The sequence below is a fragment of the Gorilla gorilla genome, chromosome 3 (genome assembly GCF_029281585.2).
Source record: "Gorilla gorilla gorilla isolate KB3781 chromosome 3, NHGRI_mGorGor1-v2.1_pri, whole genome shotgun sequence".
Taxonomy (NCBI): domain Eukaryota; kingdom Metazoa; phylum Chordata; class Mammalia; order Primates; family Hominidae; genus Gorilla; species Gorilla gorilla.
In genome coordinates, this window is record NC_073227.2 from 176,364,320 (window position 1) to 176,376,568 (window position 12,249).

At 39.2% G+C, this 12,249-nt stretch overlaps 1 long non-coding RNA gene across 2 annotated transcripts in view; it reads left to right on the forward strand.

Annotated features, from left to right (window-relative positions):
- The first annotated feature begins 81 nt into the window (after positions 1-81).
- The window catches only part of LOC115934339 (uncharacterized), a 52,960-nt gene continuing 40,792 nt past the window's right edge, over positions 82-12,249 (forward strand). For both annotated transcript variants that reach the window (XR_004070166.3, XR_004070167.3), the window contains exon 1: positions 82-216. This is a non-coding gene — a long non-coding RNA (uncharacterized lncRNA). The remainder of the gene's footprint in view (positions 217-12,249) is intronic.

Below are 12,249 nucleotides of genomic sequence, written 5' to 3' on the forward strand. Positions count from 1 at the left end.
TACCTCATAGTAGCAATTCTGGGTGAAGTGCATATTAAAGAGGAAGCACATCTTTAGTTTCCAGTAACTGGCATTTGGTTATGGGGTGGCTGTTTTCCTACGTGGACCAAGCAGGGTCCCAGTTCAAGTTTCTGCTGCGTATCTGATAATCTTGAGGTATTTATGAAGAACTCCTTTGAAAGTTCTCTACTGAGTTTCCTTAAGGAATTGGAATATGTAAGTAAATTACTGTCCAGAATGGAGGAATACTATACTAATCACAATGAATAGACCGTATATTCCTTACGAAATTCATATCATTTGAAGGAAAAATTAGGTTAGTAACTCTACCACATAATGTGTTTACTTATGGAATTTTTTACTCACTTCTTCAGTCCATTGTATTTGCCATGCTTTAGAACATGGTCATGGATCTTATTGGGGTCATCCTCATCTTTATTCCTGAGCAGTCTCTACGTTTGGTGGCACTGCTTATATTATATTGATATAGTTTTGATTAAGTTTTACCACTGATATGGCTCCAATGAGTAGAGGAACACCAGGACTCTTGTCTCGTGTGGATTAGCTAAAACAACACGGACACACGTGGAGTGGTTTTAAGGAGTGGAGAGTTTAATAGGCAAGAAAGAAAAGAGAAGGCAGAAGGAAGAGGCTAGCCTTACAGAGACAGAAGGAAGGGGGCTCCAAAGCTGAAAGAGGAAACCGCAAGTGCCACAGATACCAGCCAGTAGGCTGGAGAAGGCAGTGTTTGATTTGCATAGAGCTCAGAGGATTGGTTTGACCAGGCATATCATTCATGGAGCCAGTGGAAAACGTTGGCCCTCCCACCCCAGCGTTTTAATATGCAAATGCAGGGTGCCATGATATTCTACACACGTGGGGATATGTGGAGGCGGCCACGTTGCCCAGAATATGTGGGGCAGGGGCAAGGGCCAGAAGGCCGAGGGAATGCCATGTTTGGGTGGACCCAGTTTCTAATGGCCTGTATTTGCATATCAAAGATTGCTGGCCTGGCTCTAAGAGCTGTTTTAAAAATGAAAACTTTTCAAGGACCCGTTTTCCTCTCTATCTGCCTAAAATAATTACTTAATAACTCCTACAGCACCACTAGGCATGGAAATAATTTGGAGGTGGAGACATTGGCAAATTCGTATACATTCAGTTAACTTCCCTTCCTTGTAGATATGAGAAAACTGACCCTTGAAAAGTGAAGAAAGAAAAGTGACTTTCTAAGATTGAACAGCCAAATGATGAGAGTCCAATCCCTTTGGACCTGTTTTCTCACCTATAAAATAGGTGAGACCATATCCTAGGAACATCCTGTCTTTGGCAAACAGTACAAAAGGAGAATTTGATAAACAAACACATTTATCTTCATGAATATCCAGTCCTACTGGTATTTACACTCTGGACATATACTTCAGTCTGGGGAGAAGAGAAGGACACTGTAGAGATGCTCAATCTAACAGGAAAGAGAAGTAAAAGTCTTATAACTTGTATGAGTTAATTTTTATCAAGAGTGAAGAAATGATTTATGTCGGGAGAGGTGGGAGTTTGGTGGGGATTGAGGATATTGCAGCCACGAGAAGCTTGCTCTTGGATATATGCTGTTCTGATTGGAAATTGTATTTTATCCATGTAGTAGCCATCCCTAGTAACTGCTTACCTACTTTAGGACTTTTAGTGAACAGAACCTGATTAAAATATACCCTCCTATATAGCCTTATATTATTTTCATAATAAATTGCCATTGAAAACTACTCAGAAGATAGTTAATGTATGTTAAAGATAATAAGTATTTGGGAATCTGGATGAAGTTTTAGTTTTAAATGTAATATCTTCTGAGAAAAGATAACTGATTCTTGGTCATCGTTTCAGTGATCTGAAAGAATCAATGCTCTTGTATTCAGCCAACAGGAGGCAAATTGTGAATCCAAATCATAGACTATAAAAACGAGCAAGGACCTTAAAAAGTATCCAGGCTCAAACCCCTGCTTTTAATGATAGGAAAGTAGGCTCAGAGAAGAGCATAATATGCAGGAATAATTTCACGGATTGCTGTTGTTTGCTTCTTTTTCATTTATTAACCTATTGAATACTTGCTGTGTCTCAGCATTGTTGGCTGACAGAGATATAATCATAAACAAAACCCCAGAATAGCACAAAAGCATGTTCACAATGCCTTCCTGACTTCTTCCAGGCTTATATTCCCCTCTTCCCCAGGCTCTCAGCCTCACCGAAAACCTCAGACACATCCTGTTCTTTCCAACCTCTCTGTCTTTGTTCATGTTGCTGGTCCTTTCAAAATAGTTGATTACAATCGTTAATACAAGTACATGGTAGAAAAATCCCAGAGGTATAAAAGGACAAATAAAATGAAAATCACATCTCACTTTTGTCTGTGTTTCCCAGTCACTCCATTCCTCTTCCCAGAGATAACCACTGTTTCTAATTATGTATTGTCATGGAGTTAGTTAATGGATATGTAAATATATATGCATGTATAATTGGTAGTCATTTTCTGTCACCAAATGTTAACATGTTCTGCATGTTGTTCAGTACCTTGCATTTTTGAGCTTAAATGTGTGTGTTTTCTTCTAAATTTGATAGTAAATTTTTTAGATTAATAAGGTCTCTCTTCACCTGGGCTTTGGTAAACTAAGATGATCTTTAACTTAACCTGGGTCCTCTCTTAAATTATATTCTTTATATTATATATAAATTATATTCTTTTATTCAATTTAATTCAGTTACTTTAATTCTTTAATTCAATTACTAATTCAGTATATTCAATTAATTCATCTTGTCATTCAAAGTCTTCAGAGCCTGTTTACCTGCAATCTGTAACCTGATTTCATGCCACTGTCTAACTCACACCTTCGTATCACTCAGCCCATTTCCTTATTTCCCCTTGAACGCTGATGCATATTCCTGCTTCTGAGACTCCGCTAGTTGTGTTTCTCACAGCATTCCCTTCTATCTGATTACAACATTCTTTGAGACTTAATCCTCACCTCCTCCATGAAGCCTTCACAGCTGTTCCCACCCACATTTGTCTCTTCCTCTTTCATATTCCTGTTCCATTTTGATATAATCACATACTATCCTTTATTTTAGCTCAGTGGGACTCAGTCATTATTCAGAGTGTTATAAGCTATATTTTCCTGGCAAGTTAATGTTTACAGAAATCATGTAGCCTCTTTGGACCTGGTTTCTCCCCTATAAAATGGGAAAAGCAGTATGATGCAGAGCAAGTTCAAGGAATTTGGAGTCTGCTAGACTAGGGTTGTATTCCAAAGTTTGCATCATATTCTATCCCTTAGGCCTATTAGAAAATTGCTCTAAACTCTGTTTTTTAAAATCTTCAAAATGTAAATAACTCCTTCCTCATAGCATTGTTGGAGGATCTAATAGAATAATTTATGCGAAGCTCTTGACATACAATAAATGCCACTTTTTGCATGTATAGCATTTAGTCAAGTGATGCCAATGTGGATGTCACCAATAAATATTTTACTGAGTATTGACTATGTGTGCAAGACTTTGTATTGGGCACTAAGGTATGAAGATTTACATGCTTAGTACCAGGACCTGGCACATGGAAGGTACCCAGAAAATGTTGATTCAACTCCCGGATGAGAAAAAGTCCCCCAAATGCAGAATGCAATATGTTAGAACATGGATATGTGCATTTGTTTTTTTAAAAAGTCTATAAAATTAAAAACTTCTAAATTTATCACTAAGGATTGCTTTAAAGTTTAACATATTTTGAGGAAATTATGAGCCTCAATATAGAAATACAAAGTATTCAAAATATGTAAATAATAATTGTTCTTATGTAGATGTAAATTAATCTCTAAGGTTTTTAGGACAAGTTACATAAGAGTCCAAAACATTGCCAAGGCCCTGAATAGGGAGTTTGGTTCTTATATTCAAAGAACATCAAAAAAACTAGTGTCGCTGGGGCAAGTTAAGTAAGAGATAAAATGAAATTAAAGGTGACTGTGGCCTTGTCTCCCAGCTTCTACAGGAATTAGGAGTGTGACTTCAGGAATGGCTTATTCCAAGTTGTAAAACTATCCCCTGTCGTGAAGGTAGGATAAAGTTTACTTTTCTTTTGGGTAAGGCCAATTAGCAAACACAGGTGGCCAATGATCCTCTCCTGACACAGCTTTTAAACACTTTCCAGCTTTTTGTCTCAGAAAAGTTGAACTCCAGGCCTTTCTCCTCTAGTTCAATAGCCTTGAATAAAGTCTTTCTTACCTGTATAACTTGATATAGTGTCATTTTTTCTTTGACACAATGATAATGGTAAGAAGTGGTGGGATCACTGGATATATTTTGAAGACAGGATTTTCTGATAAATTAGATGTAGACTGTGAGAAAAATAGAAGACTCAAGAATTATGTCAGGCCAGGTGCAGTGGCTCATGCCTGTAATCCCAGCACTTTGGGAGGCTGAGGTGGGCAGATCACTTGAGGCCAGGAGTTCAAGACCAGCCTGGCCAACATGGCAAAACCTCATCTCTACTAAAAATATAAAAAATTAGCCAGTTGCGGTGGCATGCACCTGTAGTCCCAACTACTTGGGAGGCTGAAGTGAGAGAATTACCTGAGCTCAGGAGTGAGTGGAGATCACACCACTGCACTCAAGCCTGGGCAATGGAGTCAGACCCTGTCTCAAAAGAAAAAAAAAAAAAAGGAATGCTGTCAAAGGAGTCCGTGAACAAATGGATAAATAGAGTTGTCATTGACTGAGATGGAGAACACTATGGTTATGGCATATGGGGGCGGTGGGTTGGGAAGTTCAGTTTTGAATATGTGAATTTGAGATGTCTTTTAGACTATACGGTAGGCTTTTAAATATTGAATGTAAGAATTTGTAGTTAAGAAGACCTGTCGGAACTAAAGATATAATTGTGGGTGTTGTTACAGTTTGAATGTTCGTCCCCTCCAAACTCATGTTGAAATTTAATTCCCTATGTGGCAATATTGAGAGGTGGGACTTTTAAGAGGTAATTGGGTCATGAGGACAGAGCCCTCCCGAATAAATGAATCTATTCATGAATTAATAGATTAATGAGTTAATGAATTAATAGATTAATGAGTTATCACAAGATTGGGACTGGTGGCTTTATAAGCAGAGAGAGGAGAGACCTGAGTTAGCACACTTGGTCCCCTCACCATGTGATGCTCTCCACTGCCTTGGGACTGTGCAGAGTCCCCACCAGCAAGAAGGCTCTCACCAGATATGGGCTCTCAACCCTGAGCTTCTCAGTCTCCATAACTGTTAAAAATAAATTGCTTCATTCATATATATATATAAATTGCTTCATATATATGTGTGTATATATATATACACACACTATGTAAATGAAGCAATTTATATATATATACACACATACATATGTGTGTGTGTGTATGTGTGTGTGTGTGTGTGTGTGTATAAATTGCCCAGTGTCAGGTATTCTATTATAACCACCAGAAAACAGACTAGGACAGGAGTCTTCAAAATACAAAGCATGTATCAAACCAATGCCTGGATATAAAGATTGTGGCTAGAGAGGAGAAGACTAAAGATTGAACTAACTATATCAGTTAGTGAAATAAGAGAACTTCCAAAGAGACTGAGAATGCATGGCTCCGGGTCAGAAAATCCGAGTGCTGCCTTGGAAGCCAACAGAAGAAAGGATCTGAAGGAGAAGGGAATGATCCTCTCAGTCAAATGCTGTTGATAAAGTTAAATGTGAGCTGAGAGTTGGTCACAGGATTCAGCAACTTGGAGGTCATGGGTGATCCTAACTAGTGCCACTTCATTGGAGTGATGGGAACAAAAACTGGACTGGAGTAAGTGAAGAAGATTAGGAGGTGGGACTTGGAGAAACTGAGTCTGGTAAGGAGTTTTTGATGCAAAATTGAATAGAGAGATGTGTCAGTAACTAGAGAGAGAAGAGGGGTAAGGTTTTGTTTTAGGTTTGATTGTATATTAGGGATGACAGAAATAAAAGCACAGTTGTACTGATGGGAAGGATACAGTAGAGAAGAATGTTTTGATGTTTTGATCGCATAGGAGAAAGAAAGAGGGGAGAACTGTCAGAGTGAGGCATGATGTACCCGAGTAGGGGAGATGAAAGTAAATCCAGGGTCTAGTGTACCAGATAAGGAATTAACCAAGTGATGAGATGCATCATATTTCCACCAGGAGAGGAGGTAGACATTTCACTTCAATAGCCAAAAGGAAGGCAAAATATATGGGCACAAAAGCTGGCATGGATGGGGGATGTGGTAAAGGAGGTTTATGAAAATTCTCATCTGATTGCTTTTAAATTATATTTTTTGGCTTTTGAAAAATCCATGGAACTTTAATATCTGTTATGAAGGAGTAATAGGGAGATTTTCATCTATAATATGAGTGTAGAACACTATAATATGAGTTGTAGAAGCCTGTCTCCAAAGATAATTAAGTATTCCCTTAATTTTAATGACACATCTGTGACTCATTAGTGGATCTCTCTTTTCCTTTCAAGGCAATAATAAAATAGCAGTCGTACAATTTAAGTACTATTTTCTAACATTTCTATTTATTACTTTTATTCTGTTTGAATTTTTACTGTTACTCTTTCCACTGCAGTGACAAAAAAGAGGTTATTCTTACCTTATCTATATACAGCTACATTTTGACATTTGGATTTTTAATCTACCAACATCTAGCCCAAGGCATCACATCCTTTCAATTTATCTGAAGAATGTTATTGTTGTATCTTTGAAAGAGAAGAAATATAATGTCTAATAATAAAACTAATAGCAACAATAAGAATAATCAGCATTAATTAACTGTTTATATACTGCTAAATGTTTTACACTTCTCACAGATTACATCTTTTAATTCTCACAAAAAACTATGAGTTAGGAACTATTATAACAATCGTTATAAATAAAGTTTCGGTGCCGCAAAAGAAATAGCACTTGAATATAAAATTTTCTTTGTAATTCTCAGCAAGGCAGGTTATTTCTATAGATGGGTACGCCCTTACAGAGGGAGCAATGGTGAGCCCACTTGGACAAGGGCAGGGAAGGGGTTCTTAACCCTGACGCGCGTGGCCCCTGCTGCTCTGTCCTTCCCCTATTGGCTAGGGTAGACTGCACAGGCTAAACTCATTCCGATTGGCTGATTTAAAGAGAGTGACAGGGTCAGGATAAGTGGTTTGGCGGGAAAAATGGTTATGCAGGGTGGAGAATGAGTTAGGGAGGAGCAGGTAGCAGGTAATCAGAATGTGTCAGGGCAGAGCAGGTGATTGAAATGAGTCAGGGTGGAGCCGGTAATCGAGAAAGGTTGCTTTATGAGGAAGTAAAGTTTAAAAGTAGAAGTCAAAGAATTGAACATACTGACATATTGATTCTTTGAAAAGAAATTTAGAACTCATATCTAACACACCCATTATTTATATTATGCATTTGAAGTTTTAAAAGGTTAAATAACTTGTCTATGTTTACACTGACTAAGTCACAGAGCTGGAATTTGAAAGCAAATTGACTACAGCAGATTATCCCAGAAGGTTGTATGAGAAAAACCCTGCCCTTTCAAATGGTAAAATGTAGGTGAATTCATCATGGCAATGGGGTTAGCAGCAGTGCGTGGGGTGTGTTAAGTTAGTGTGTATGTGCACACATATAATTGTTAAATGTGGACACTCATGCTTATATGTAGGTTTCTATCTATTTAGAAGTATACATCCAGTGGTTTAGAAAGCAATCCTTATTTTTTTGTTTTATATTCAAACCTACTTATGTTTCATTAATTCTTAACCTACTTAACAACTGGTTCTCAGAACGTTTAGTGGGCATTATTCAGGCATCTATTTTAGCTGATAGAAGAAATCATATTCATAGATTCCAAGGGTTCAACCAATAGGAGAGAGAGAGAAATAGAGTTTGAAACAGAGGGTCGAGGAGGTGTGGCTCAGGAGTTAGTGGGGCCTGGAAATCTGAAATTCGTGGAGCAATCTGACAATTTGGAAACTTAGGCAAGGGTAGATGTTGCATTCATGAGGCAGAATTCCTTCTTCTGGAAACCTCAGTTTTCACTCTTAAGGCCTCCAACTGATTGGTTGATGTACACCCATATTATCAAGGATAATCTTCTTCACTTAAAATCAATTGATGTAAATGTTAATTACATCTATAAAATACTTTTACAGCAACCTCTGGGCTGGTGTTTGACCAAACAATTGGTCACCATGCTGTCTTAGTCCATTTGGGCTGCTAAACAAAATACCATAAACTGAGGTGCTTAAAAAACGATAGAAATTTCTTCCTCTCACTTCTAGAGTATTGGAAGTCCAATATCAGCTCTGGCAAATTAGACATCTAGTGAGGGCCCACTTTCTGCTTCATGGATGGCAGTTTTCTCCCTGAATATGGTGGAAGGGGTTGAGAGGTCTCTGGTGCCTCTTTCATAAGAGCACTAATTCCATTCATGAGGGCTCCACCCACATGGCCTAATCAGCTCTCAAAGACCCCACCTTCTAATATCATCACATTAGGGATTTGGTTTCAACATATGAATTTTGGGTGAACACACACATTCAGTCTATAACAATAGCCTAGTGAAGGTGGCATATAATATTAACTACCACAGTAAATATTCCTTGTGATATGATAAATAATTCTTAGATTACTGCAGAAAATATAATACTGAGTATTACATACATGTTGAGAGGTGTTCCTGAGCACTGCTGCATGTTTGGATGTTTGTTCATGGCAACAGTAACTTCTCAGATATTTTGCTTAATAAGCTTTTATGTCTGACATGCAGAGAAAAACATAGTCTATGTTTGCAGTAGCAATTATAGTAGAGACTGCTCTCCGTGGACCAAAACTTGTGCTTCTCCTTTCATGTTATAGAGCTGTCAGCTGGATGTAGCTGCCTAGCCAGGGACTACCTGTCCCAGATCCCTATTCCTTACCTTCAGGCGGGGCAATGTGACTAATTCTCACAAATAAAATTTGAGCAGAAGAAATGTTAGTTTAAGGCTGATATGGTTTGGTTCTGTGTCCCCACCCAACTCTCACCTTGAATTGTAACAATCCCCATGTATCATGGGAGGGACCAATTGGAAGGTAATTGAATCATGGGGGAAGTTTTTCCCGTAAGTTGGTCTCATAATGGTAAATAAGTCTCATGAGATCTGATGGTTTTATAAAGGGCAGTTCCACTGCACATGCCTTCTTGCAGGGGCAAGACATCCCTTTGCTCTTCCTTCATCTTCTGCCATGATTGTGAGGCTGCCCCAGCCATGTGAAACTGTGAGTCCTTTAAACCTCTTTCCTTTATTTATTTCCTTAAATTACCCAGTCTCACATATGTCTTTATTAGCAGTGTGAGAATAGACTAATACAGTAAATTGGTATCAGGTAGTTGGGCATTGCTGTAAAGATACCGGAAAATGTGGAAGTGATTTTAGAACTGAGTAACAGGCAGAAGTTGGAACATTTTGGAGGGCTCAGAAGAAGATAGGAAAATATGGGAAAGTTTTAAATCTCCTAAAGAGTTGAAAGGCTCAGAAGACAGGAAGATGTGGGAAAGTTTGGAACTTCCTGGATACTTGTTAAATGGCTTTGACCAAAATGCTGATAGTGATATGGACAATAAGGTCGAGGCTGAGGTGGTCTCAGATGGAGATGAGGAAATTGCTGGGGACTGGAGGAGTAAAGATCACTCTTGCTATACTTAAAGACTGATGGCATTTTGTCCCTGTCCTAGAGATATGTGGAACTTTGAACTTGAGAGAGACGATTTAGGGTATCTGGTGGAAGAAATTTCTAAGCGACAAACTGTTCAAGAGGAAGCAGAGCATAAAAGTTTAGAAAATTTGCAGCCTGACGATGCAATAAAAAACAAAAGCCCATTTTCTGTGGAGAAATTCAAGCCTGATGTAGAAATTTGCATAAGTAACAAGGAGCCCAATGTTAACCACCAAGACCATGGGGAAAATGTCTCTAAGGCATGTCAGAGACCTTTGCGGCAGTCCCTCCCATCACAGGCCTGGAGACCTAGGAGGAAAAAATGGCTTCATGGGCTGGGCCCGGGCCCTCCTGCTGTGTGCTACCTAGGGACTTGGTGGCATACATCCCAGCTGTTCCAGCTGTGGCTAAAAGGGGCCGAGGTACAGCTCAGGCTGTGGCTCCAGAGGGTGCAAGCCCCAAGCCTTGGCAGCTTCCATGTGATGTTTATCCTGTGGGTGCACAGAAGTCAAGAATTGAGGTTTGAGAACTTCCTCCTAGATTTCAGAGGATGTATGGAAATGCCTGGATGTCCAGGCAGAAGTTTGCTGCAAGGGCAGGGCCCTCATGGAGAACCTCTGCTAGGGCAGTGCAGAGGGAAATGTGGAGTTGGAGCCCCCACAGAATCTCTACAGGGCACTGCCTAGTGGAGCTGTGAGAAGTGGACCACCATTTTCCGGACCCTAGAATGGTAGATCCACCAATATCTTGCACTGTGTACCTTGAAAAGTTGCAGACACTCAATGCCAGTCCATGAAAGCAGCCAGGAGCAGGGCAGTACCCTGCAAAGCCACAGGAGTGGAGGTGCCCACGGACATGGGAGCCCACTTCTTGCATCAGTGTGACCTAGATATGAGACATGGAGTCAACTGAGATCATTTTGGAACTTTAAGATTTGGCTGCCTTGTTGGATTTTAGACTTGCGTAGGGCCTGTTAGCCCCTTTGTTTTGGCCAATTTCTTCCACTTTAAACGGCTGTATTTACCCAGTGCTTGTACTTCCATTGTATCTAGAAAGTAACTAACTTGCATTTGATTTTACAGGCTCATAGGCAGAAGGGACTTGCCTTGTCTCAGATGAGACTTTGGACTGTGGACTTTTGGGTTGATGCTGAATGAGTTAAGACTTTGGGGGACTGTTGGAAAGCATGATTGGTTTTTAAAAGGATGTGAGATTTGGGAGGGACCAGGGCAGAATGATATGGTTTGGTTCTGTGTTCCCACCCAAATCTTACCTTGAATTGTAATAATCCCCACATGTCATGGGAGGGACCTGGTGGGACATAATTGAATCCCATGCCATCTTTGTGATAGTGAATAAGTCTCACAGATCTGATGGTTTTATAAAGGGCAGTTCCCCTGCACATGCTCTCTTTACTGCTGCCATGAAATACATCCCTTTTCTCTTTCTTAATCTTCCACCATGATTATGAGGCTTCCCCAGCCAGGTGGAACTGTGAGTCCATTAAACCTCTTTCCTTTATAAATTACCTAGTCTTGGGTATGTCTTTATTAGCAGCGTGAGAACAGACTAAATACACAGGCTGATCCTGTAAAGGAGAAGGTTGTCTTTCTCCATACATTTTTTCCATCTACTGAATGGAGAAGACTCTGAGATGCTAAGAAACAGTGGAAACACAGGGTGGAAGGACCTGGGTTGCTGAAGCACCTCATGGAATAAAGTCACTGCCAACAGAGATGCCTCCATTGAGCACCTGCATGAATAACATGTGCTGTTGTATTATGTTAGCAATTCTGTGTCATTAGACGCTTGCATGAACAAGGACAATTATTTCATTATGTTAATCTATTAAACTCTTGGAGTAAGATTATATTAACCTGAACCAAGACAAAACTGGGAGTATACACTTGGACCTTCACATCAGTAAATTGGTTCTTTAGGAAGGGGTCTTTCCTAGTGATTAACCTCATAGCTGCTTTCTGGTTTTTGTTTTGTTTTATTTTTGTTTTTCAGTGATGCTAGAATGTAAGCTGCATGTGAGCAGGAATTTTTGTCTGTTTTGCCATTGATGTATCTGAAGCAACTAGAAGAAATACCTGGCATAAGGTAGCATTCAGCAATTAGTTGCTAAATAAGCAAATGAGCAAAAAGCAAATATTATCTTCTAACTAGTGATTGGACTGTCATCATGCATAAATTGAAAAAATGTGATGTAAAACTATGAAATAGATTTTTATATAGCTGTGTTTCTCTATCTCCATAAATAGAATGTTACAAAGTTTTATGTTATTAATGGTAACAAAATAATTTCTGAAATTTTATGGCATAGTTTTCAGAGTTTTTTGAAAACTACTTGGCAGCTCTAAAAACTGCAAGAGTGTCACATAAATGATAATGCAAAGGGTTAATAAGGAAGAGGTAGCGTTGATCCCATAAGGCATGGAAGATTGTGTGGGCCTTCAGATCAAAAGGGAGATGTGTATATATGTGTAAGAGTATCACTGTG